Below are 24,408 nucleotides of genomic sequence, written 5' to 3'. Positions count from 1 at the left end.
TTTGGTTAGGTTAGGTTAGGTTAGGTTTGGTTAGGTTAGGTTAGGTTTGGTTAGGTTAGGTTAGGTTAGGTTAGGATTTAAAGCCTTTAAATTTTCTGCTTTTGCGTAGTGTAAGCGTACTCTAATTTTGATTTTCATCTTGTGCGTTATAATTTCTTTTTTTTTTTGTAAGCGTCTATTTCCATTTATTAAATAATTAATTTATCTAGGCACCCTGATGATGCCCGTGAATCAAACTGAGTCCAAGATGATGTATAATAAAACTAAAATAATAACAATAATAATTGCTGCAACAAAATGTTTGATTTCTACACAATTTTTTTTCGCTAATTCGAGCATTTAATTCACTGTAATTAGAGGTTGTTTTCCATTTAAGAAGCTGGGTTAAAAAAAAAAAATATCATTAATAGAACCTATATGGGTGAAAATGGTACCAACTGGTTTAATTATTGAACCTAGCATATCTTGAACATTTATCTTGAAAAAAAAAATGCAAGGAAAAAGAAAAGAAAATCCAGAAAATAGGTATTTGAAAAAATCGAGAGTGGGAATATTGTTGCAATGAGAAATTCTTGGTATTTCCCGCAAGGTATAACGCATACTTATAAGAAAGTGATAATAAAGAGTTTTTACTTGTAAAACATAACAACACACTAGCGATGACAAGTTTTAAAGGTTTGGCCCGTTTTAGCGATGTTATGCCCATAAAGTGGTGTAGAATAGGATCTTCTCTCTTGCTCTAGCTGCAGTCCGTGTCAGAGATACACTTCTTCTTTTTTTTTCATTTATTTTCTCTTCGTTTTTTCTATCTCTGTTCATCTCGCTCGTTCTTGAGAGTTCTGCTTGTTCTTCTTCTGTTCGTATACACACTGTTGTGATCCTTCTCTACATACATATAGTCGGACGATACCTTTAACGTAACACCACCTTCTTACGTGTGGGAATAGATCCTGGGCGGTACTGCGGCTCCAATACAGCCGTTCGGAACACTTTCTCACCGGCGGTCTACGCTTTTTTTTCTTCCTTTACTTTGGATTTAGGTATTTGTCTGTCGTGCTAACTCTTCTGTTTGATGTTTGTCTCTTTGTTCGCCTTTTTTTTTAGCTTTGCTTGGTGTGTGTTTTTTAACAACTTGTAAGCCCTATTCACTCTACTTTTGTCTAATTTTTTTTTGCTCACTTTGACTTTGTTATATTTATTTTTTTTGGTAACCTTTTCGGTATATGTATGTATTATTCCAAATATGAACTTGCTCCCTTTTACTTTAAAGAGAAAACACTGTTATCATTGCTTTAAATTAAATTTTGAACATTCCTTATATTTTATTTATAACTTCTACACCGGTGCCTCTGTTTCTACCTTCTACAACACTAATTAATTCGTCACATAACACTCAATAAGAGTTACGGTCTCTGTATTTTCTTATCTTCTCCAACCAACTTGTAAGCAGAAACAATTTGGTCTTGCCGATTTTTTTAGATTGAATTTTCTTCTGAAAAAAAAAGGTTTTGTGAAGGAGGATGGATCATTCATCTAATGTACCATTTCAAGTTTATGTGCAAACCTATCATTTACACATTATTCGACAAGTTTCATGTTTTGGAGAAAATTCCTTAATCAAATTGAAAAGAAGAAATAGTGACTGGGATTTCTATTTTCTTGGGGAAAAGTTACGCTTTGATGTCCATAGAGGAATGGCTATTAAATAACAAGACTGATGCTGCTACAAAAGAACTATGCATGCGCCAAATCCTAACGACCGTCAGCTGTGCAGCGTAAAGCCTGCTCTTTCGATTGCCAGCGTCTCACGTGTTTGTAGAGAAATCTGTCTGACCGGAACCGTCGTTTGTGTGCTAGAGGTGTTAGTTTCGTTTTGCCGAAAACATGATAACTACACATGTAGTAGAGCAACGAATTGTCGTGAAATTTCACATCAAAACTGGGTAAAACCGCTACTGAAACTTATCTTTTTGTTAAAAGATGTTTATAGCGATGAATGTTGATCACGTGCACAAGTTTTTGAGTGGTTCAAGCGTTTCCAGGATGGCCGAGAAGGCGTTGGAGGTGATGACCTCCCAGGTCGCTCTTCCACGTCCAAAACGGAAGAAAATATCGATTATAATTAATCAACATTACTACCGTAAGGTGCTAGCTCAACTCCGTGAAAGAGTAAGGAAAAAAACGACCCGATTTGTGGACAAGAACAAGTCACGGGTTCTCCATCAAGACAACGCGCTAGCTCACACTGCATTGTCTGTCACAAGACGTTTCTAGCCAAGTAAAACATCCCAGTTTTAGGCCATATTCGCCTTATTCGCCTGACCTGGCCCTATGTGACTTTTATCTGTTCCCCAAAGTCCCAACTCTGCTTTAAAAGGAATACGATTTCAGTCCGTTGAAGCTGCGAAAGAAAAAACAGCACGTGTCATGCAGGAGCTCATAGTAAAAGACTTACAGCACTGTTTCGAACAATGGTAAATTCGCATGGAGCGTTGTAGGGATAGGGGAGGGGTGTATATTGAAGGTGATAATAACTAAATATGTAGAAATTTAAAATAAAATGTTTTATAGCAATAGTCTCGTTATTTAATAGCCACACCTCGTATCTACTGTCGTGTCTCGTTATAAACTGCAAATAAGTTCATAGTTTAAAGAAGATTGTTGAAGACATATTTGTTAAAATTTTGAAAAAGTAAATAGTCCATTTACAACAATACAATCGATTGAATAGAAAGATACTATCGATTGAATACAACGGTACTATCGATTGAGGGCAGTCTCGTCCTCTGGTAGAGTAAGAATTACAAATGTTCATAAAATTCAGAGGTTCTGGATTCTTATTGAATTTGACAGACAATGACAATGAAGCAAATATCTAAACCAAGATAACAGTCACCTCTACGCTCTGTAATAAACCAATGCTTAATTTAACCTATCTAGAGATATTACGTTTATCCACTTTTTGAAAGATACAAAACCAACATTTACAGTTTAATATCAATTAAAACAGAAATACCTTTTACAAACATATCAGGGGAAAAGAAGCGCACAATATTCTGAAATCTTTGAAGGATATGCAATTCAACACTTACTTAGTAAAGTAAAATATAAAAATGTACCATTAACATATTTCATAAAAAACTTCAAACCTAATTACTTTTGTTTCACAATGATTTAAGCGCAACATAAAATCTAATAAAATAAAAAACAAAAATAAATTAATAAATTAAGATAGCTTATCAAATAGCCATCTATTATTAATTAGTAATAATAAAGATATGTTTAATGGAAACAGACTATGGATAGTTTGATGAACAATAAAAATATATTTCTATTCTAGGAATGCGTAGGATAAATTTTTTTTCCTATAGTCACTATCTAATTCAATATAAGGTTAACGAGTTATTGTTTCAATAAAAAGTATATAAAGAAAAAAAAGTCATTACAACAAACTGTGTATAACGGTTCTATCTTGATTAAAATTACTTAGAAACGTGTAATATAATCAATATCCTCTTGGAACTAATAATGAAACAAAAAGAATATTATAAAAGCATATCTTATAGATATATTGTGAACATATTTGTAAATAAAACCTTCGTATCTTATCTGGGAATAAATAACCTAGCTTGACACTGGTGAAACCTTCTTATTGTTGTTGCAGTTCGAATATCAAGACGGAGTTAGTGCTGTGGATGTGTTAAGGAAAGTGTAAAAATTGAGCAACATGGAACATAAAGATTTGGATCTTGCGGAAATGACATATTAACTCAATTTAAAGATAAATAATATCAACATTTTACACCAAAATTTATTCAAAAGATGGAATGATTGTATAGAATCTACACTTCAAAGTAATAATATTTACAAAAAAACAATGCTACCGCCGAAAATATACTTTCTACTGTTCTTATCACCATATTGGGTAAAGAAACTAACAATTAACTTTAAATTTCGGTCTACCCTGTTCTTATAATCCACCATTATTACCAATTTTACTATTAATTTTTGCAATAACTTCAAATCAGGGCTAGCCCTTTGGGTACAATCCACGAGTGGCTTAGTTATTCATACAATAAAGTAGTAACCTCAATCTTTCCAGTCAAACCATATGAGAAATTCTTATTATTCCATTAATTTTGCAATCGTTACTTCTAATTCTGGGTTACCCTGTTGTAAATTCTATTTCTGGCTTAGTAATTAAATGTATAAAGCAGAAATCTCAGTATTTGCAGTAAAACTACACGTGAATTCCTTATTTTACCTTTTATTTTGCACTCGTAACTTCAAATTTGGGCTACCCTGTGTATACTGTAAACCTTAGGCTTACTTCTTGAAGTTACTGAAGCAGAAATCTCAATCTTTCCAGCAAAACTAGTTGCAGTTTATATCAGTTATATAGCTATCTTTTCTCTACAATTTGGTAAAGAATTCATTGAATTCTGATAAATAGAAGAAGAGATATAATCGTTTAAAGTTTGAAGGTATTTGAAAACCTCTAAAATTTAACCTTCCATATCTCAATAACTATTTTCACTAAAACATTGCAGTTTATATCATTTTTCCATTCATTTTACAATCTTAACTTCAAATTAGGGCAACTCTGTACAATCTATCATTGTCTTACTTCTTGATATACTGGAACAGGTAACTCAATTTTTACATTCAAACTAGTCCAGAATTCCTTAATTTTCCATTGCTTTTGCAAAATTCAAATCCTTGGCTACCCTGTGTGTATAATCCTTAATCCACCATTGGGTTAGTTAAGAAGCAAAAATCTCAATCTTTCTAGTCTAACTAGACGAAAATCCTTTATTTTTCCATTAATTTTGCAATCGTAACTTCAAATTTTTGGCTACCCAGTATATACATTCCACCATTAGCTTAATAACTAAATGTATAAAGCAGAAATCTCAGTCTTTGTTTGAGTTACGACTGCAAAAAAATAAAATCTCGTCTTGTTAGCCGGAAAGTTAGAGATTTCTGTTTCTGTTTATTAATAACTATGGCAGAGGTGGAATGTACACACAGGATAGCCTGAATTTTGAGTTACGATTTGAAAATTAATGGAAAAATAAGAAATTCTCGCCTAGTTCGAACGGAAATATTAGGATTTTTGCTTCTGTGTATTAATGATTAAGTGGTGGAATGTATACACACAGCAGTGCCAATGTCAGCTTACCCAGGAAGGAGCTAGTAAAAGGAATCAAGAAGTTGAATCAACAAAGCATGGTTTTAAACAGAATCACTGCCAAAGAAGACGACAGCTAATCTTCAAAATAGCGGCCAGGGGCGTAGCCTATTTATTTACATCGTTTTGTTTACTGTATAAATTTTTAATCTAGCTGGCTATCGCTACACGATTTCCACCAGAAAGAGGGCCGCTGAGGCTTTGCCCTCCCAAGGGCCCCAAAAATACCTGGTGCCGGTCTTGACTTAAAATGAAAGTAAAACTGAGCAAAACTATATTCTCCTCAACTGTGAAAAAAAATTAGTTCAAATAAACGTGAATAGGAAAGAAGAATTCAAAAATTTTAAACGTTATTAACAAACCTAGCCTAACTTGGTAAATGATAATTATCAATCGATAGCTATTTATTTACATCGTTTTGTTTACTGTATAAATTTTTAATCTAGCTGGCTATCGCTACACGATTTCCACCAGAAAGAGGGCCGCTGAGGCTTTGCCCTCCCAAGGGCCCCAAAAATACCTGGTGCCGGTCTTGACTTAAAATGAAAGTAAAACTGAGCAAAACTATATTCTCCTCAACTGTGAAAAAAAATTAGTTCAAATAAACGTGAATAGGAAAGAAGAATTCAAAAATTTTAAACGTTATTAACAAACCTAGCCTAACTTGGTAAATGATAATTATCAATCGATAGCTGCACAAAGGCACGTGCTGTAAAGAATGCAATTAGGCGATGCTAATAAAATGGAGTTTTATAATGTTTTTCCTATTGTTAGATAGTTTTACTGTTAAAAAGAGGTGTCAGTATGTTGTAGAAAGGGTACAACAAGGCACTACGTTGTGACATAGGTTGCCTGACTAACTTTTTGCCGTATTATATTACCAAATCAATAAAAATAGTATCAGTTACACATTTTATTAAACAGGCAGTACATTTGCACGTTGGCCAAGCGTCCATTAAAAAAAGAAAAGTAAAAAAAAAGCATTTAGTATCAACCCTTTTGTTACAAGGAAAGCTTCAGAGAAATGGGCAAACGCTTGTCGTCATCGTTATAGCCTCACTCAGTAAATGAGAGTTAGTGAAAGAGATAAAAAGAGACTGCACTACTCTATTTAATAGAGCATAATTCTCCTCTCCTCTTTGTAAAACACAGAACTATGTACGCCACATACTCATCAAGTGGTCACAAAGAGTATGCGCAAAAGCGGAAACAAACAAAGAGAAACAGAAAGAGTAGAAGTAACAAATAGCTCTAGTTTTTAACCCAACCACCACGTCGAGAAATATACGAGACCGCAGTCTTTCCTTTATAACCACATAACGTTAACTCCTTGTGATTTGTGGCACGTGGACTGCATTTCAGATCTAAAAGTAGATCTTTTAAACTGATAAAAATCACTCAACCGCCCTAATGTGTTACCATATAGAGACTGTTTTCTTTACAAAAATATATCAACATAAAAAATAACATTTTATTACTGGTTAAAAAAGTACAGTACAAGTGCTATTTGAGCTACAGAATACAATCACAAATTTAATAATTAAAAATTACTCTTTGTTCTAGAAAAAAAAAAATGGCAAAACTTAACTTCAAAACAATAAATAAATAAAAGAATCGAATTAGTTGTTTGGCTCTTAATGCCACAAAAATCATCATGCTTACCAAGAATCAAAAACAAAGCCAACAAAAAATACATTTACCAATCATAAAACTTCGGTTAAAATCTATGAACATCTTAGGATCTTAACTTGAGTCTGGTTGTGTTGAAGAATAGGGTATTTATAGAAGTATAAGTGTAAACTATTTGCTGTATCTACGTGAACAGTTCCTCCAAGGATTCTCAATTTATTTAGAATTGCGGAAAACATTTTCATTGTGGAATAATTAGAAAGGAAATAAATAAAGTTGCCAGTTACACTATCAAACATTTGCATGAATTTATTAGTTTTATTGTAATTATCATTGCATTTAAAGATTCATTGAAATCAAATTAATGACTGTACTAAAAATAAAAAAACTAATTCCAAGAGCAATCATTCATTTTTTTCAAGAATATTCCTTTTTAACAGGAATTATCTGTGGTCATTTTTATAATTAGTACTTCTTTACATTACAGAAAGCAGCACTTTATGCAGTTTTTATGTAGTTTAGAAATGCCATGTAGCATGATTTATCCTCTGCTTTCATGATTCCATTTAAAATGAAACAAATTTGATTGACATTATATTATGCAGGCTTTCTAGATAGCGGTATTTGTTAAAAATGATACTTCTGACCATAGAAATGAAGTTAGATTGATGACCTATGCATCAATTCCACTGCAGTTTTTGCTTTTTACGCCCCTGAATAAAGTAACATTTGAACTATTAATTTTTATTATTGTTTTTTTACCTTGTAACAAAAGAGACGGATTCACTTGCTTCATACAATCAATCCGCACAGTTTTAAGGTAGCAAATCAAATGGGTCTTTGAAACGTCTTAAGTTACGAGGGTCGTTTGAAAAGTCCGTGCAAAGTCAGAGAGATAGCACCACTGGCGCGTATCGAGGTTATGTTTAGTTAGTAGCATCTCTTGGAAGAACACACACAAAGTTTCAGCCAGATAGGTCTATTTCTTTGTGTTTGGCATTCGTTTGAATCGAGGAAGTCGAGTGATTTTCAAAAAATGGACGAAAAAGAATTTCGTGTGTTGATTAAACACTACTTTATGAAAGGCAAAACGCCTCAGGAGACTAAAGAGAAGCTTGATAAACATTATGGTGACTCTGCACCTTCGATTAGAACAGTTTATAAGTGGTTTCAAAATTTTCGGAGTGGCCATATGGGCACAAGTGATGCTGAACGTTCTGGACGCCCTGTTGAGGTTACTACTCCAGAAATCATTGATAAAATCCATGATGTGGTGATGGATTTCGTGAGATTGCTAGTGCTGTGGGCATCTCGAATGAACGGGTACATAATATTTTGCATCAACATTTGGACATGACAAAGCTATCCGCAAGATGGGTGCCGTGATTGCTCACGCTTGACCAAAAACGAAATTGTGTAAAGTGTTGCAAGGACGGTTTGCAGCTGTTTTAGAAGAATCCGCAGGACTTTAAGCGTCGTTTCGTCACTTTGGATGAAACATGGATACATCACTACACTCCTGAGACCAAAGAACAAACTAAACAATGGGTTACCAAGGGGGAATCTGCGCCAAAAAAGGCGAAGACCGTTCCTTCGGCCGGAAAGATTATGGCGACTGTCTTTTGGAATTCGCAAGGAATAATCCTCATCGACTATCTGGAAAAGGGTAAAACTATTACAGGTGCATATTATTCATCGTTATTGGACCGTTTGAAAACCGAGCTGCAAGAAAAACGCCCACGATTGGCCCACAAAAAAGTCCTTTTCCATCACGACAACGCACCAGCTCACACCTCAGCAGTTGTGGTCGCAAAATTAATAGAAATAGGGTTCCAACTCGTTTCACATCCCCCCTATTCTCCAGACTTGGCTCCCTTGGACTACTATTTGTTCCCCAATATGAAGAAATGGCTGGCGGGAAAAAGATTTTATTCAAACGAGGAGGTGATTGCAGAAACGAATGGCTATTTTTCAGACTTGGACAAATCCTATTATTCGGAAGGGATCAACAAACTAGAGCAGCGTTGGACGAAGTGTATAAGCCTAAAAGGAGACTATGTTGAAAAATAAAAAAGGTTTACCCCAAAAAATTAAGTAGTTTTTATTTTTGCACGGACTTTTCAAACGACCCTCGTATATGCACCAAGAGGTGCTGGATTGATTTCTATTGTTCTTGGTCTTGGATTTTCTTTAAAGGATATTATGCGAAATTTAACGTCTCCGTCCACGGTATCTGATGGTCGTACAGCTGGTCGAAAAAAGTAGATCATTACTTTACTCTACTCATAAAAAGATTAGTAGAAACTTAATCTACTTTTTTCATTTGGCTTTCGTCAAATGAAATCATAATTGGGCCTATCGTTTCACAGGTTTTGCATAAGTTGGAAATAATAAGAGAATTACATAGCCAGTTATGATTGAATATGATTATAAAAAAAATGAAGTATGTTCTTGTTAGCGACGAAGCAACATTCCATAGATGTGGCACAATCAGCAGCCAACAACTACCGAATTTGGACTGTAGTCTTAAAGCTGAAACGCGGTAAACCAAAACTTGTTGTGGATAACCAGCGACATCTACCAAGAAATCTTGCCTCCATTAATTTGGGTAGAAATATTCTAATTACATTTGTTTTCTAACCAGATAGATCATAGCTTCATTTTGTTCTCAATGAGCATGAGTTCTTAATCATCATTTTACTGGAAATAGGATTGGCCATACTCCTCCAACTTATTTTTTTCTTTTTTCAGAAATTCTAAAGAGAATTGCTTCATAAATTCTAAAGAGTATTGGTGAAAAACATACCTCCCAAAACATAAACACGAATTTAAATATCAATATTTCTTGGCTTAATTGAATGTATCAATTAATATACGGATTTTTTGTTTTTAAATTCAATTCAAAATTACACAATTACAAAACTTAGTTTACCACGAACACAAAAACCAAAATTTAAAGAGCAAATAAGATAATTTTCCTATTCAGCCCAAAAAAGAACTAATTTAACACTTATTAGACCTGCGATGCTGTTAAATAAATACTAAGATTTAAATTTGGTTTAAATTTCAATTATCTAGACCTCACACAAAAACCATTCTGAAAAGAAATAATGACTTTAATCACCTAAAAGTATTGATTTACAGTTAACACTAATGGAAATAATTACAGATAAAGAACATAATGTATCCTGTTCAAAACAATAAATTTCAATCAGAAAAAAATTATTAATTTGTTTATTTTTTGTACTATAAAATAAAATAATTACAGAAAACAGTAAATGTTTTATTTCAGTAAAAGTAACAAATTATAAAGTGAATGTCCTAATGAATTCCGTTGCTTATAATTAAACCAATCTCCTAAATACATTTCAATTAAAATTGAAAGGAATTAATTATCTATAAAATTATTTATTTAAATTGGTTAATTAAAAAAATCTAGATGTAATATTTATTTTCAGCTGATTAATAGTTGATTATAATTCTTTTTAATTTAAAATTTCTCAATATGTTATGAACCATATTGTTGCACTGGTGTCGCCATCCTCCAGGCCAGGGCTTAACTAAATATAATAACACTATAATAATAAGAAAATAATTGTTCTTAGATTCTTGAACCACTTTTAATCTTGTTTTAATAAATTAATCGTATTGGTTAATCAGAACTTAGCCAGTATGTCTGACTTGTTCTTTTTGTTAGTTAGAAGAGCGCTCTTCTTTACTGATGGAACATTGCTGGACGAACAGTAGAACCATCAGAGAGAGCCTTCAACGTCGTCTTAAAGAAAATAACAGATTTAGAAGAGAACAATGTCTTTTAGTTTTTCGCTGGTAAATTTCTTTTCTTATATTGCACTAATGTTGAAACTCTGCTTCTAGGTGCTCCAAAATTGGTAAAAAATTGCAGAATAAAGCTGTATTTTTATTTTATTTTTTTAAATAATTTGTCAAAATTATCAGTAACTGTAAGAGGGATGTAAACTGCGTTACAAAGAAATTGTTCTGCAATAATATGATTACAGTCGGGGAAAGGTGGCATTCAATTTTTTTTACGAGAAACAGTGTTCTTGAAATAATAATTTTAAATTTCAATGAAGTAAAGTAATCGCCTATTTTTTTTTTCAGGCGGGGCTTAACGTTTAAATACCAATTAGCTGTCGTGAACAGGGGCAGAAGCTTATACTTTACTATAAACAATTTTTTTCTAACAAATAAAAAAGTAGACCAACACGGGATTCGAACTGGGGATCTTCCACATACAAAGCCACTCTCTTGACCACTAGACCAACACACGCCCAAACTTTATGCTTTCCTATTATTCTGCAAGTCAATATATTATATAAATTATTCCTAAACTATACTTAACTTTGTCTAATGAAGTTTAATGTAATTTACATGAGCAGTTGTGTTTAAAAAAATAAGTTTTTTTATTTTATCTCAAAATTTTCTGGAACGAAGAGTGTATTTTGAAGGTATAATTCTACTTGCTTATGCCTTTGATTTTGTTTTTTAAAAGTCATTATAAGATAAAAATGAACTTGCTATTATTTTCGCTAAAGATCAAACCCTATTTTTATAAATAAAGATCACTTTTTCGAATTCAGGGATTTTTCAAACCAATTTATATTAAAAACTATTTATTGGGAACACTCGCTTTCCAAACTAAGATATGCTTGCAATATTTTCTGTTCAAAGAGGATGTAAAAACATTGAAATATATTGAAAACTAGAAGGGAAGGACTAGCTCAGCGTTTAGCGTACTAGATTCTCATGCGGAGATCCTGGGTTCGAATCCAGGTGACGGCACTTATATTTTCTTTTTCCAGCAGCTTATTACTTATTAGAAAGTACGAGGGTCGTTTGAAAAGTCCGTGCAAAGTCAGAGAGATAGCACTACTGGCGCGTATCGAGGTTATGTTTAGTTAGTAGCATCTCTTGGAAGAACACACACCAAGTTTCAGCCAGATCGGTCTATTTCTTTGGGTTTGGCATTCGTTTGAATCGAGGAAGTCGAGTGATTTTCAAAAAATGGACGAAAAAGAATTTCGTGTATTGATTAAAAACTACTTTATGAAAGGCTAAACGCCTCAGGAGACTAAAGAGAAGCTTGATAAACATTATGGTGACTCTGCACCTTCGATTAGAACAGTTTATAAGTGGTTTCAAAATTTTCGGAGTGGCCATATGGGCACAAGTGACGCTGAACGTTCTGGACGCCCCTGTTGAGGTTACTACTCCAGAAATCATTGATAAAATCCATGATATGGTGATGGTGACAGAAGAGTGAAGGTGCGTGAGATTGCTAGTGCTGTGGGCATCTCGAATGAACGGGTACATAATATTTTGCATCAACATTTGGACATGACAAAGCTATCCGCAAGATGGGTGCCGCGATTGCTCACGCTTGATCAAAAACGAAATCGTGTAAGGACGGTTTGCAGCTGTTCCAGAAGAATCCGCAGGACTTTAAGCGTCGTTTCGTCACTGTGGATGAAACATGGATACATCACTACACTCCTGAGACCAAAGAACAATCTAAACAATTGGTTACCAAGGGGGAATCTGCGCCAAAAAAGGCGAAGACCGTTCCTTCGGCCGGAAAGATTATGGCGACTGTCTTTTGGGATTCGCAAGGAATAATCCTCATCGACTATCTGGAAAAGGGTAAAACTATTACAGGGGCATATTATTCATCGTTATTGGACCGTTTGAAAACCGAGCTGCAAGAAAAAACGCCCACGATTGGCCCACAAAAAAGTCCTTTTCCATCACGACAACGCACCAGCTCACACCTCAGCAATTGTGGTCGCTAAATTAATGGAAATAGGGTTCCAACTCGTTTCACATCCCCCCTATTCTCCAGACTTGGCTCCCTTGGACTACTATTTGTTCCCCAATATGAAGAAATGGCTGGCGGGAAAAAGATTTTATTCAAACGAGGAGGTGATTGCAGAAACGAATGGCTATTTTTCAGACTTGGACAAATCCTATTATTCGGAAGGGATCAACAAACTAGAGCAGCGTTGGACGATGTGTATAAGCCTAAAAGGAGACTATGTTGAAAAATAAAAAAAAGTTTACCCCAAAAAATTAAGTAGTTTTTATTTTTGCACGGACTTTTCAAACGACTTTCGTATAGTCTGTAACAAAGAACCATATTCGGAGGCTGTCAGTTCACTAAAAAGTGCTCAGGCATTCACTAATGACCGTATATGTTGAAAAATTTTAGTGTCACCAAAACAGCTTCTAAAGACATTAATTAAGAAAGGATTCCAGATGCATACGATTACAGCGCGATAAAGAAGAGAATCAATAGCCCATAAGTGACAAATAAGTGTTAAGTGGGGATTGTGTGAAAGGCCCTAGGTGGCTTTAGGACCAGTTAAATTTTTCATCTGAACGGAAAGAATGTTGTCCAGTTAGAGCGCTACCCATCCATTTTTTTAAAAAAAATTTATTGTAATTTTAAATATCGATAAATAAATTGTACAAGCTTTGGAAGAATATCGCCCAGGATCTGTGCGTATGTCCGCTGGGTCCTCCTTGGTTTCGTCCACTCTATCTTAAGAAGAAGTTGTACAGGGAACATTATTATCACATTCCAAGGTCCAAACTTAGACATAAACTATCTGTCAAATCTGCGCCGGTGGCCTGCTAATAAAATTTTTTAGAAGAAATAAATAAAATTTTAAATACACGTTTATAAATTCCTTTAAATGTTCGTGTTTCTTTTATTTTTACTTTTTTTTACACATTTCGATGAGATTTTTGTTTTTAAGTTTCATTGTTGTTAAGTGCTATTTTTAGTTCTGCTGTATTGAACTTTTTTTTTGAAGTTCGATCGACCATTTATTTTGTACTTTTTATAAAGATAAAATTATGAATGTCCTGGACGATGGTGCTATACTCTAAACGAGAGAAGGTTCACCTCAGTATGTACTCGTTTATGTATAAATATATAATTGGTTGGGGAAAAATAAATCCATTATTTTCTCGGTAGATGGCTGTAGTGATCGATATCTCGTAAAGTATCGATAAGACAATTTCAAGTTTATGCTCGTTGTGAAGGTGACATTTCACACTAAAAAAAATTCTTTTGCTGTTTTTAGTTTGTTCCATTCAGTTGTGAGTTAACAATGGAAATCAACAAAGAGAAAATTCGGTACATTTTACAGTTTTTCTTTGATAAAGGCGAAAATGCAAGCCAGGCCGCTGAAATTGTGAATGGTTTATGGTGCCGATACTGTAACAGCTAATTACGTGCAATTTTGGTTTCGTCGATTCTGTTCAGGCATTTTTGATGTTAAAGATGCACCTCGCACAGGCAGGCCCGTTGTCGAAATATGTCGATAAAATCACAGAAATAATCGAAGTTGACCGGCATGTTAGTAGTCTTTAGCATCGCCCAGGAGCTAAAGATCGACCATAAAACAGTTTTAAACCATTTGCGCAAAGCTAGATTCGAAAAGAAGCTCGATGTTTGGGTGCCATACCAATTAACACCGAAAAACATGATGGATCGAATTTCCATCTGCGAAGCCTTGGCCAAACAGAATGAACATGACCCATTTCTTAAACGGATGGTGGACTGGGGATGAGAAATGGGTCACATACGACAATATTGTGCGAAAACGATTGTGGCCAAAGCGTGGTGATGCAGCTCAAACGGTGGCCAAACCAGGACTAACGGACAGGAAGGTTCCACTGTGTATTTGGTGGGACTTGAAAGGAATCATGAGTTATCTTCCGTATGGCCAAACACTAAATTCAGATCTCTACTGTCAAGAACTGGACCGTTTGAAGCTAGCGATTGACCAGAAGAGGTGTTGTGTTCCATCAGGACAACGCAAGGCCACACACGTCTGTAGTGACTCGCCAGAATCTCAGGGAACTTAGTTGGGAAGTTTTAATGCATCCACCATATAGTCCGGACCTGGCACCAAGCGATTACCACCTTTTTCTCGCATTGCAAAACTTCCTGAGTGATAAGAAATTGGGATCAAGAGAAGATTGTGAAAATCGATTACTAGAGTTTTTCGCCACTAAGGACCAAGACTTCTATGAGAGAGGCATTATGAAGCTACCTTTAAAATGGCAACAAATTATACAACAAAACGGTGCATATTTGACCCAAATCGGACAATCCCAAACATCTTAAATAAAGTTTTAAATTTTACGCAAAAATAATGGATTTCTCTTTCCCCAACCCATTATTATTTCATATTTAATAAGAAACCAACACTCATTCCACTTTTGGCAACTTAGTTGAAATAAGAAAAATAACCTTCTGTACAAAATTAGAGTACATCTCGAGGTAACTTGTCTTACAATAATTATCTCTAACTAAAGAACCATTAAAACTTACTCACGTAAACAAAACGTCAATCTTATAACAATAAAGCTAAAGAAAAACAAAAATTTAAATAGTGCTGTCACTTTGATGCATCCAAGTAATGTTCGAAAAGTAAAGGTCATTCAGTAAATGCGTGGGTGGTTGGAGATTAATGTATCACATCTGTATGTCGGCGGCCAGTATGTCTCTAAAATATGTAACAGTACATTCAGATTACATTCTAGGTAGACAGACCTTTTTAATTATACTGTTTAAAGGGAAATAGAAGTGACGGTTGGAACTGACGAGCATATTCCCTAGTTTGTTATTCTTTTTACTATTTGAAATAGAACTTAGGAAAAAAAATAAAATAGAGTTAAATAGACAAAGTGGTAATGGCTTTTAAAATGATGAGTCACGCGTGATATATAAATGTATTTTTCAACTATGAATGTTTGTGAGTCAAATATTAGATCATGGACATCGCAGTAGGAGGGACTTGCGAATTTCTTCATTCTCCCTCTTTTTAAACTAGAGAAAATATAAACAATATTAAAACAGTATACGTGAATTCTACTATTGAACTTTATAATAACCTGTGTACAAAGTATAGGAATCTTTCAAGTATCGCAAATCACGAGGATATCGTCGAATAGCGGTGTTTTGTTTAGTATGAGATGAAGATTTCATTGTGGTCAGCTTCTTAAAATCAAAGCAAGTTACTTTTAACTGTGAAACAAATTAAAAAAGATGGATACCACGAGAAAATAGTCTTAGAGGAATCAAATTCAATCCTAGAATCGAACACCATTTCTCTTCACTGAATCTCTTGACCACTAGACCAACACCCCGTCCTTAGAAACAAATTACATTGTGCATTATATAAATCTAGAATAAAGGAGGATTTGTCCTATATTATAAAGAAAATTTGGGAATTTTATCTTTTATAGAAAAAGAGAAAAAAATTGTCAAAGTTGGGTGTTTTTCTACGTTACGCTTTTTCGTGCAGTTTTTTATGATCAACCCTTATACAACTGTCCTACCGGACAGTTTTAATTACATTAATATAAGTTGTAAACATTGCTTTCCACGAGATTGTCTACAATATTTTAAAACAACTTTTTAGGTTGATTTAATTGAATAATAGTTGTATTTCTTTTACTTTTTTAAGTTGCCAAAGTTTCGCATAGAATCTAATTTCGATCTTGTTTTCTTTAAAGAAGTTCAGTTTGAACGAAGAAATTTTCTTACATCTACTTTGCGAGTTTCGTCTTCAGTTCACGAAGAAAAATTGTACTGGGCAATATTTATATTAGTTGAATTCAAAACTTTAGAACAAGGCACATACTAGGTTTCGTTAATTTTATTTCACTATTTAAAAAAAAAACAGTTTGCAGGGTAAGTTTGGATCGCACTGGGCGAACCAATGGCGTGGCAAGACCCTTCAGCTTCACTTGCGGCCCTTGGAACTGTAGGGTACTCGAGTTAGTGACCTATATCCAACATAGAAGTAATTTTACCAGTCTCTGATGGTCATAGCAAATGGCAAATCTTCACAAGTTTTGGGTTAAGAGGTTTCCACCCATTTCGAACTTATTCTGGTCATAAAATGGAAACTGCTATATGATTGATTGCGTTGCATTCTGAGACCTTTATCAGTTGAAAACTAGACGAGATTATTCGCAAAAAACTGCTGGTAGTGAAAAAAAAACAAACTCGAATTTTGCAAAAACTAGACCTCAAAGAAATCGCTGTAATGTAAGGCAATTAAAACTTATCCCTAAACTAATTTAATTCCATCTGAATTACCTGGTCTTTGAATTATTTGATCTGTATCTTGATGCTTGCAGATTGTTTGGTGTTATTCAGCGTGAGCGGTGAGAGCTCGTGCTAAAGAAGAAGAGTAGGAACAGGGGTTATTATTGTAAAATCTGCGGTTATTATTTGGCTAAGGTTGCTTAAGAAAAAATGTATTGTGAGCTACGAGGTAGCTATTAGCGTGGCGGAGGTTCAGGGATTTAATGATTTAGAAATGGTTCAGATTAGAAATCATAGCAGCCCCATGATGTTCTAGTTCGTACACACTGGTAGTCTCTATATGGATTGATGATTTGAAAAAGGTCAGACGTGAAAAGATGAAAAATTCTCTTAAATATTGTTTCATTTTCTAACGACTTCAAGACAAGCATTTCTACAAAATCATCTTATAGAAGTAACAGAAACTAAAGAGTAATATTTGGAAGGCATTTTTAAAGAAACATGTTTTAAGAGGTAGTAATGACTGTTTTTAGCCTCTCATTTTTTTTTTAATGTCATCGGGGACAAATCAAAATAAAAGAACAGTTATAAACATGTAAAAAAGAACAGTTAGTGGTAAAACTGTCAGAATTCTATAAAAACTTAAAAAAGTATATGTATACATTAAATTACCATCATAAAAACAAGGAGTTAAGATGGAAGAGTGCATAAATTATCGAGTAAACTGAGGATAAAAAAGGTAGAGACAAAGGCATGCTTAATCTTATTAAGGTAGATTTAAGGTTTTTGGAAAAAGTGTGTGATCGAAGTCAGAGATATCATGTGACAGACTAGTTACTAATCGCTTTAGTGTTGAACGTGAACCAACATTCTTGGCTTGAGTCCGGGAAACCTCATCTCTCTCTGCCAATATTTGTGGCTCGGACTCCGTAACATTTAGGATACAGTTTTGATAATTATATTTGATTTGTGTGTGAATGTAGCTCGTCAAGTGACGAGCACCTTTTCTCGCTTATAAAACGTGCATTTTTCACCACTGATTCCTCGATAGATAATTTTAAATATATTCCAATCCAACCGCTTTAAAATTTACGTTTTTCTTTTTTATCTTTATTTGCATATCTTCAGCATTTAATTAAGTAGCGCAAAATAATTTATTGTCTTATGAATAAATTGCAAAAACACCTAACTCCTCTAGTGATGGTGGTAGTGCTGCACGAGAAACGAGACAAATCTCGGTCTCGGTCTCGGTTTTTCAAATATTAATTTTTAGCTACAAAATTATAAAATCGTGTTCTTTATTAATAAATAATCATTACGGGTATTGAATTAATTATTAAAAGATACGATTTTATTATATATGTTCAATATTACTACATCTATTTGACTTCGAATTACATAAGTAAGCAAGGTAAAGTAATCGCCTATTTTTTCAGGCGGGGCTTTACGTCCAACTACCAATTAGGTGTCGCGGACGGAGGCGACTAGCAAACATACTTTACTGTAAATTTCTCATATTAACCAATAAATAAAATCCAAGGCCTAAGACCGGGAATCGAACCCAGTACCACAATACACATTAGCTTCGCAGGTCTCGCACCGCTCGGCTACCGTGGCGGCCCCCTTCGAATTACATAATTTTTACATAAATTCACTAAATTTCACTATTCATATCATTCATTCATTCAATTACATAAATTTCACTATTAATAATCTAATACTTTAAACTTTGATATTATTTGAATTATATTTTAGAATATTTGGAATTAGTGAATTTGTAAAAAAAGACTATCTATGCACCTAAAAAATATTGCCACAAATTTTCGTTTTTAAGATACACTTTGCCCAAGCATTGATACATAAAAGAGCTTTTACTGAGTCAGAAGTTAGAGAAGATCTTCTATTGGTCATTATCAACGCAGCTTGCGAAAATAATCTTTCCGATGGCACTGAAGTTGCACAGATACTAAAAATATCTTTCGCCATTCTAGACAAATTTTTGAAGGAATTCTCAAGTGTTTTCCACCATTCTAAAATGTCAACGTCTACTGGTGCTTGGTCTAATTTGGTGTAATTAATTATTTCTGTCTTCCATGCTTCGGTGATATTTGCTGATTTTTGAGCAAATGGTGCAAAAATATTGATGCAGTCGTCGTCATCGTCAAAAGGTGAATCATCAGATTCTTTATCTTCACCAACAGCCATAACTAATGGAGCGGGAAGTTTGTTGGGAGGTGTATTTTTTATTTCACGAATCGACTTGTTATAGGAGGCAGATATGTTATTTGGGTCTTTCATTTGGCGCGTTTTTTACATCTTTTTGAAATTATATAAAGATATGTAACAGTAATAGTAATATATGTTGCATTGAAGTGTAAGTAGTTGTCTTCTTTTACACACATTTTCATTACCAATATATAAATTAAAATAATTATTAGAAAATAATAACATTTTTTGAAAAGATTATTAATAGCAAACCGCTTTTAATACTTAAACAAAAATTCAAAAAACCGAGACCGAGACCAAGACCGAGACTTAAGCGACCGAGACCGAGACCGAGACCGAGACCGAGACCGAGACCGAGATCGAGACTGCATAAAGTCTCGCCTCGTCTCGGTCTCGTGCAGCACTAGATGGTGGGTAACCTAATAGCCTTTATCTAATTAAGTAAGAATTATCGCTCCTGACAATGTCATTTCCAAAAAATATCGGGATTGTAATTAAAAAATTAAGAGTATTCACTTACGTATTTCAATTCTTTTAGTTGTGTTAACCCGATCTTAAAGGTAACAGATAAGGTATAATCAAACAGCAATAAAAGTAATATTTCACGATTCAGTGGGACCGTCGCCCTCCTCTATAAGCAAGAAAACCCTCCTTGGAGCCGTTTATCGCGTTACATCAGGATGATTCCTCTTATAATGCTTTTTTAGCCTCCTAATCACCTACTTAGTTCTTTGTATTAGCAAAAGCACAAATCTAGCTTCTGCTTATTATTTCGTAGCTCCATCTCGACGAAAATCCCAGCGCTTATTCCTGGAAAGCATCTTATCGACCATTTAAATTCGGCCTTCATACTGCCTATCTATCGCTCAAGTACCCAGTTGCGGTTCAGTCACAGTAAACGCATGATTAATCACCAATCCTTTCCACCCTGCAGTAGTTCTCAGCAAAATACAACCCGTAATGCTACTTTTCACGTTGTCGTACCCATATGCGAGGTACAGTTGCAATTCTATGTAACCTTTCTCAAGAGCGAGTAATTTCAAGATCTGGAAACTGGCCAGCGATAACTCCATTGACCTGCCAGTACCAGACTTTTTATCTTTAGGGATGTAAAAGGTTAAACGAAACGTTTGAAGGCAAAAATATTGAATAACAAAACAATCAAATAGCTAGCAGCCTTAGAGAAGTATTACTACTCAAATGGCAGAAATAAACATTAATCAAAAATCCATAAATTCTGGTACACCTTTGAAATTAAATTTGATGAAAAAAAGCTTGTTAAGTACTTACATCCTGACTGAAAGACCTACTGCATTTGAATGCACTTATTTTTTTGATACCATAAACAAAATATATTCAGAAATATTTGTCAATTAAAAAAAATAAATAAACAGTTGAACTTAAAACTACCAATATTATCTAAATATTGGCAGTCAATATCTTTTTGTTAATAAAATATGAAGTAGAATTAGTAATAGGATATACGATATCGATTTCCATTTTTTTTTTTAATATACGATATAAATAGTACGATTAAATGCATGGAGAGTCAGGTTTGAAAGCTAAACCTACTCAACGACGTCGGCGAGAGACATGCCAGATTCAAATTTATGTAAATATGACCAAAAAAAAAATTAAACAGAAAAAACAAGTTTTAGATTTTAGATATCGTTAATCTTAAAATGTAGTTATAAAATTTAGATTAGTTATAAACATCTTTTTTGAACACATTAATATATCAATATATATATAGCAATAACTGTTTTCGAACTCCCAAAGTATTATAAATGGGTTTAGGGGCTTTAACATCGGTTCAATCCAAGTAGCAGTTCCGCGATTAGTGCCTATATATTCTACTCAATTGAACTGTTAAAGGGAAGTTCTAAATTCAAAAATGCCAAGTTAATCCACTCTATTTTTAAAATTATGACAAGATTTTTGCAGGAAGTAATACAGTTTAATCTAAAAAAATATATATATATTTCTGCAGCTTCTGTAGTGTTCACGCACCTAGATTATTCGCCTTTATTCATTGGACAAAAGAACGACAGATGTGAATCAAATAACAGCCCAAAGCATCGGATTTTAGATGCAAATTTTTGTTAGAAACCAGATGTTTTTCTGCTAGCCTCGTGGTTTTCTCTAAAAGAAGCATTTTTAACGTTTACTGAGAGTCATAAATATTATAACCAAATTCGGAATGTCCGCAATTAATGAGAGCCCCTTAAACGATTGGTATTTAGTGACAACTTAGATAAAGGCAATATTTAATGAGTCAAGACCTTTATAATGTTTAGTAAAGATTCAGTATTTAAGAAAAATCACTGCCGCTAGCTTTAAAAGTGGATACAAGTTGAAAAGCAAAAGAAAAAGCTGTTATTTTACTTTTATCACTTCCAGTACCAACCACATTTTGCACATATCTAGTTCTAAAACCTTTATTTGTTACTTTTTCACAATAAAATGCTTCTTAAGGCAATCTAGGAGCTTCTCTTTTAATTAAGTGTAACGTCTCATTACCTGTGCAATTTTAATTGACATTAAATAGTAAACACAATTCTAAATCTGAAGAAAATAAGTTTAAGCGAAAATGCCACTTAAAAGAAGTAATTTTATGTAAGTTTTTTAAGCAACCTTTTTTCGCACAAAGTATTTCGCATTTCATCACGTTAATCGCGTCAAGAGAAAGTCAGGTAAGTGTGATTGCTTCACAATTAACTTAATTTTTATGTATCATTCACAAATAAATACTTTACAAGTAATTATCCTACAGTTGCAAAGTTGGTTACAAATGGTTAGTCATTCAAAAGAAAAAGCAGAACAACTTTCAGGCGCATTGGAGGGATATCCTTGAAGGATGCAATTAAGGAATGGGACTGCACTAAAGGATCAGGTTGAAGGGGAAGATGTAGAGATCTACTTTGTTTGAGGATAATTTGAATGAGGAGTTCTTGTGAAGTAGGCCGGAATATTTATGGAGCAAAAGTTAGTTTAAGTCTGATAAGCGAATCCATTCTAAGACACTAGTCCAAGTACGAGCCTAGGTAGTGTCTTCGAGTGGGATGGAGTATTAAATAGGTAAACAGAAGGCGTCTTAATTTGTTTAAGATAAATCCAAAGTATACTGGATGATTTTTAATTCTGGATTTAGTTAAACAGAACTCGAGTGATCCGGAGATTGGCTTTCATTGTACGTTGAGTTCATGATGAAAGTAAGGGAACAAAATCACTATGCCTTTGAGGAATTTTGAGACGTATTCAGTTCTCTCAGAGTGTCATTCTGGAGAAATTTACAGTTTTACAATTTGGATAATCTTAGCAAGAACTGAATATTTGTTTCGAATTTTTTGGGAAAAAATATATAAGAAAGAATTTCGAGAATTGGAGAATAAGTGTACATTGCACGTAACGCGGCGATTTACTCTACTAATATCGCACGTGATCAGGGCGAAGATACCCCAAGAAAAAAATTCTCTAAGATATATGCGGTTCTTATAAATGAATACGAGTAATTTATATGATTTTTATCTGTCATAAATTATTGTGTTAGCAAATGCCAGGCAAGTTTCAGGCTTTAAATTAACATCAAAAGGCTTTTCGTTCAACAGATTCGTTAACAGAAGATTACTTCTACCACTTCTAAAGTTTTTGACAATATGAGACACTAAAGTGAAGTTATTCTCTAATGATATAATCAGAAATTCTAAAGCTTTGTTGGACGGTTAAAATAAATTGTGTTGCCTAGCATTGTCAATCGAATCATGAATAAAGAATTCGTATAGCTTTACAATATTAGCCTAGAAAAAAAACTTATAAATAAATTAATTATAAATCTACTTTATTATGTGTTGAGATCATTTCAGTAAAAATTCATTTAGAAGCATAAATACATGGGAATAATTATGTAATAATAAATTTATACAACTCAGCAGGGCATAAATTATGCATATTTATGTTTAGCCTAATCATAAAACCACTTGGTAATAGTTATTTTATAAATTTCCTTTATTAAAATTTATTGTTTGTGCGTTGAAATTATTGTTATTTAAATTTAAAAGTTTGTAGTTCCATACTACACACATTAAAGTTTTATTTGCAGGATGAAAACTTAATATTGATAAAATTATTGGTGTTCAAATGCTTAGTTCTAGCTGACGTAGTGTTCTGTTCCCATTAATAAAGGTGTTCTTTCTCAAATTGGACTAGTAACAAGGATTTTAGTTTCGAACATGTCAGGTTTCAGGTAAAATCAGTCTATTTTCAGTTACTTTTTGACTATAGGGTGTCATTAAAGAGTTGTAGTTGTTATACTGCAATGATATAGAGTCCATCCGCAAATAGCACGCGAAGATGGTGTATTTAAAAAAGATCTGGACTAAATTTAAGAAAATAGCTTTTAAATTAAATGATCAATATTTTAAAATGAACAAGTGGTCTCGTAATTCATTTTAACAATTGGAAATACTAAATTTTAATATATTTTATTATTTTGGCAAGTCATATTTTGGACAACTTGCCATCATTGTTTTATTAACAAGTAGTGAGAAGTTCCCAATTATCCGCGAAATGTGAATGTCAAAGATTAAGGCTTTAATTTTAAAAATGAATATTTAAAACATATATTTGATGGAATCTCACATTGCGGAAATTCGTGAAAATAAAAATTAAACGTAAAATCTATTAAATTTTCTTTAAGTAAAACTTACAGATCATTTCCAAAAACCAGTTTCCCATTTACTGTTTTGTCCCTAGGAAGTTATAAAATATCACTTGAATGTGTTTGCTATTCATAACTATTCTTTACAAAACGTTTTATTGCAAACAATCGGATTATCAAACAGTTCAGCCAACTTAAATGAAATAATCACTCTAAGCTGATTGGTAAAAAAAAAAAAAAAAAAAACAAATACCAACGCGAAATAAAATTAAAAAAAAAAACACAGATATACAAACGGAAGTAGCCCAGCTGTGCAGGTACACCTCGTTTACAACATATATTATGTAAAGTATACTTTACAACGATCTCCGTCTACATTCGTTAAGATGAATGTCTATTAGTTATTCATGTTACCAACATTACAAAAACTATCACTGCACCACTCATGATTTGCATAAATCTAATATATTACAGTAAATATTTTTGCTAACGATTCTAAAATTATTCTATTTATTATGCATTATTTTAATTACCAAGCATTTAAAAAAGAATGTTTTAAATTGAAAGTTTGTTTTTCTTTAATAGCAGATCTGATCGGTGATGTCTTCAAATGTGGAT

At 33.5% G+C, this 24,408-nt stretch overlaps 1 protein-coding gene across 1 annotated transcript in view; it reads right to left on the bottom strand.

Moving 5' to 3' along the window:
* LOC141460100 (uncharacterized) overlaps window positions 1-24,408 on the bottom strand; it is a 124,955-nt gene that overhangs the window by 98,406 nt on the left and 2,141 nt on the right. The window lies entirely within an intron of this gene.

The sequence above is a fragment of the Rhodnius prolixus genome, unplaced genomic scaffold (genome assembly GCF_049639745.1).
Source record: "Rhodnius prolixus isolate KJV_2025 unplaced genomic scaffold, Rpr scaffold_6, whole genome shotgun sequence".
In the NCBI taxonomy this organism is placed as follows: domain Eukaryota; kingdom Metazoa; phylum Arthropoda; class Insecta; order Hemiptera; family Reduviidae; genus Rhodnius; species Rhodnius prolixus.
This window is presented reverse-complemented; position numbering and strand designations above follow the sequence as displayed.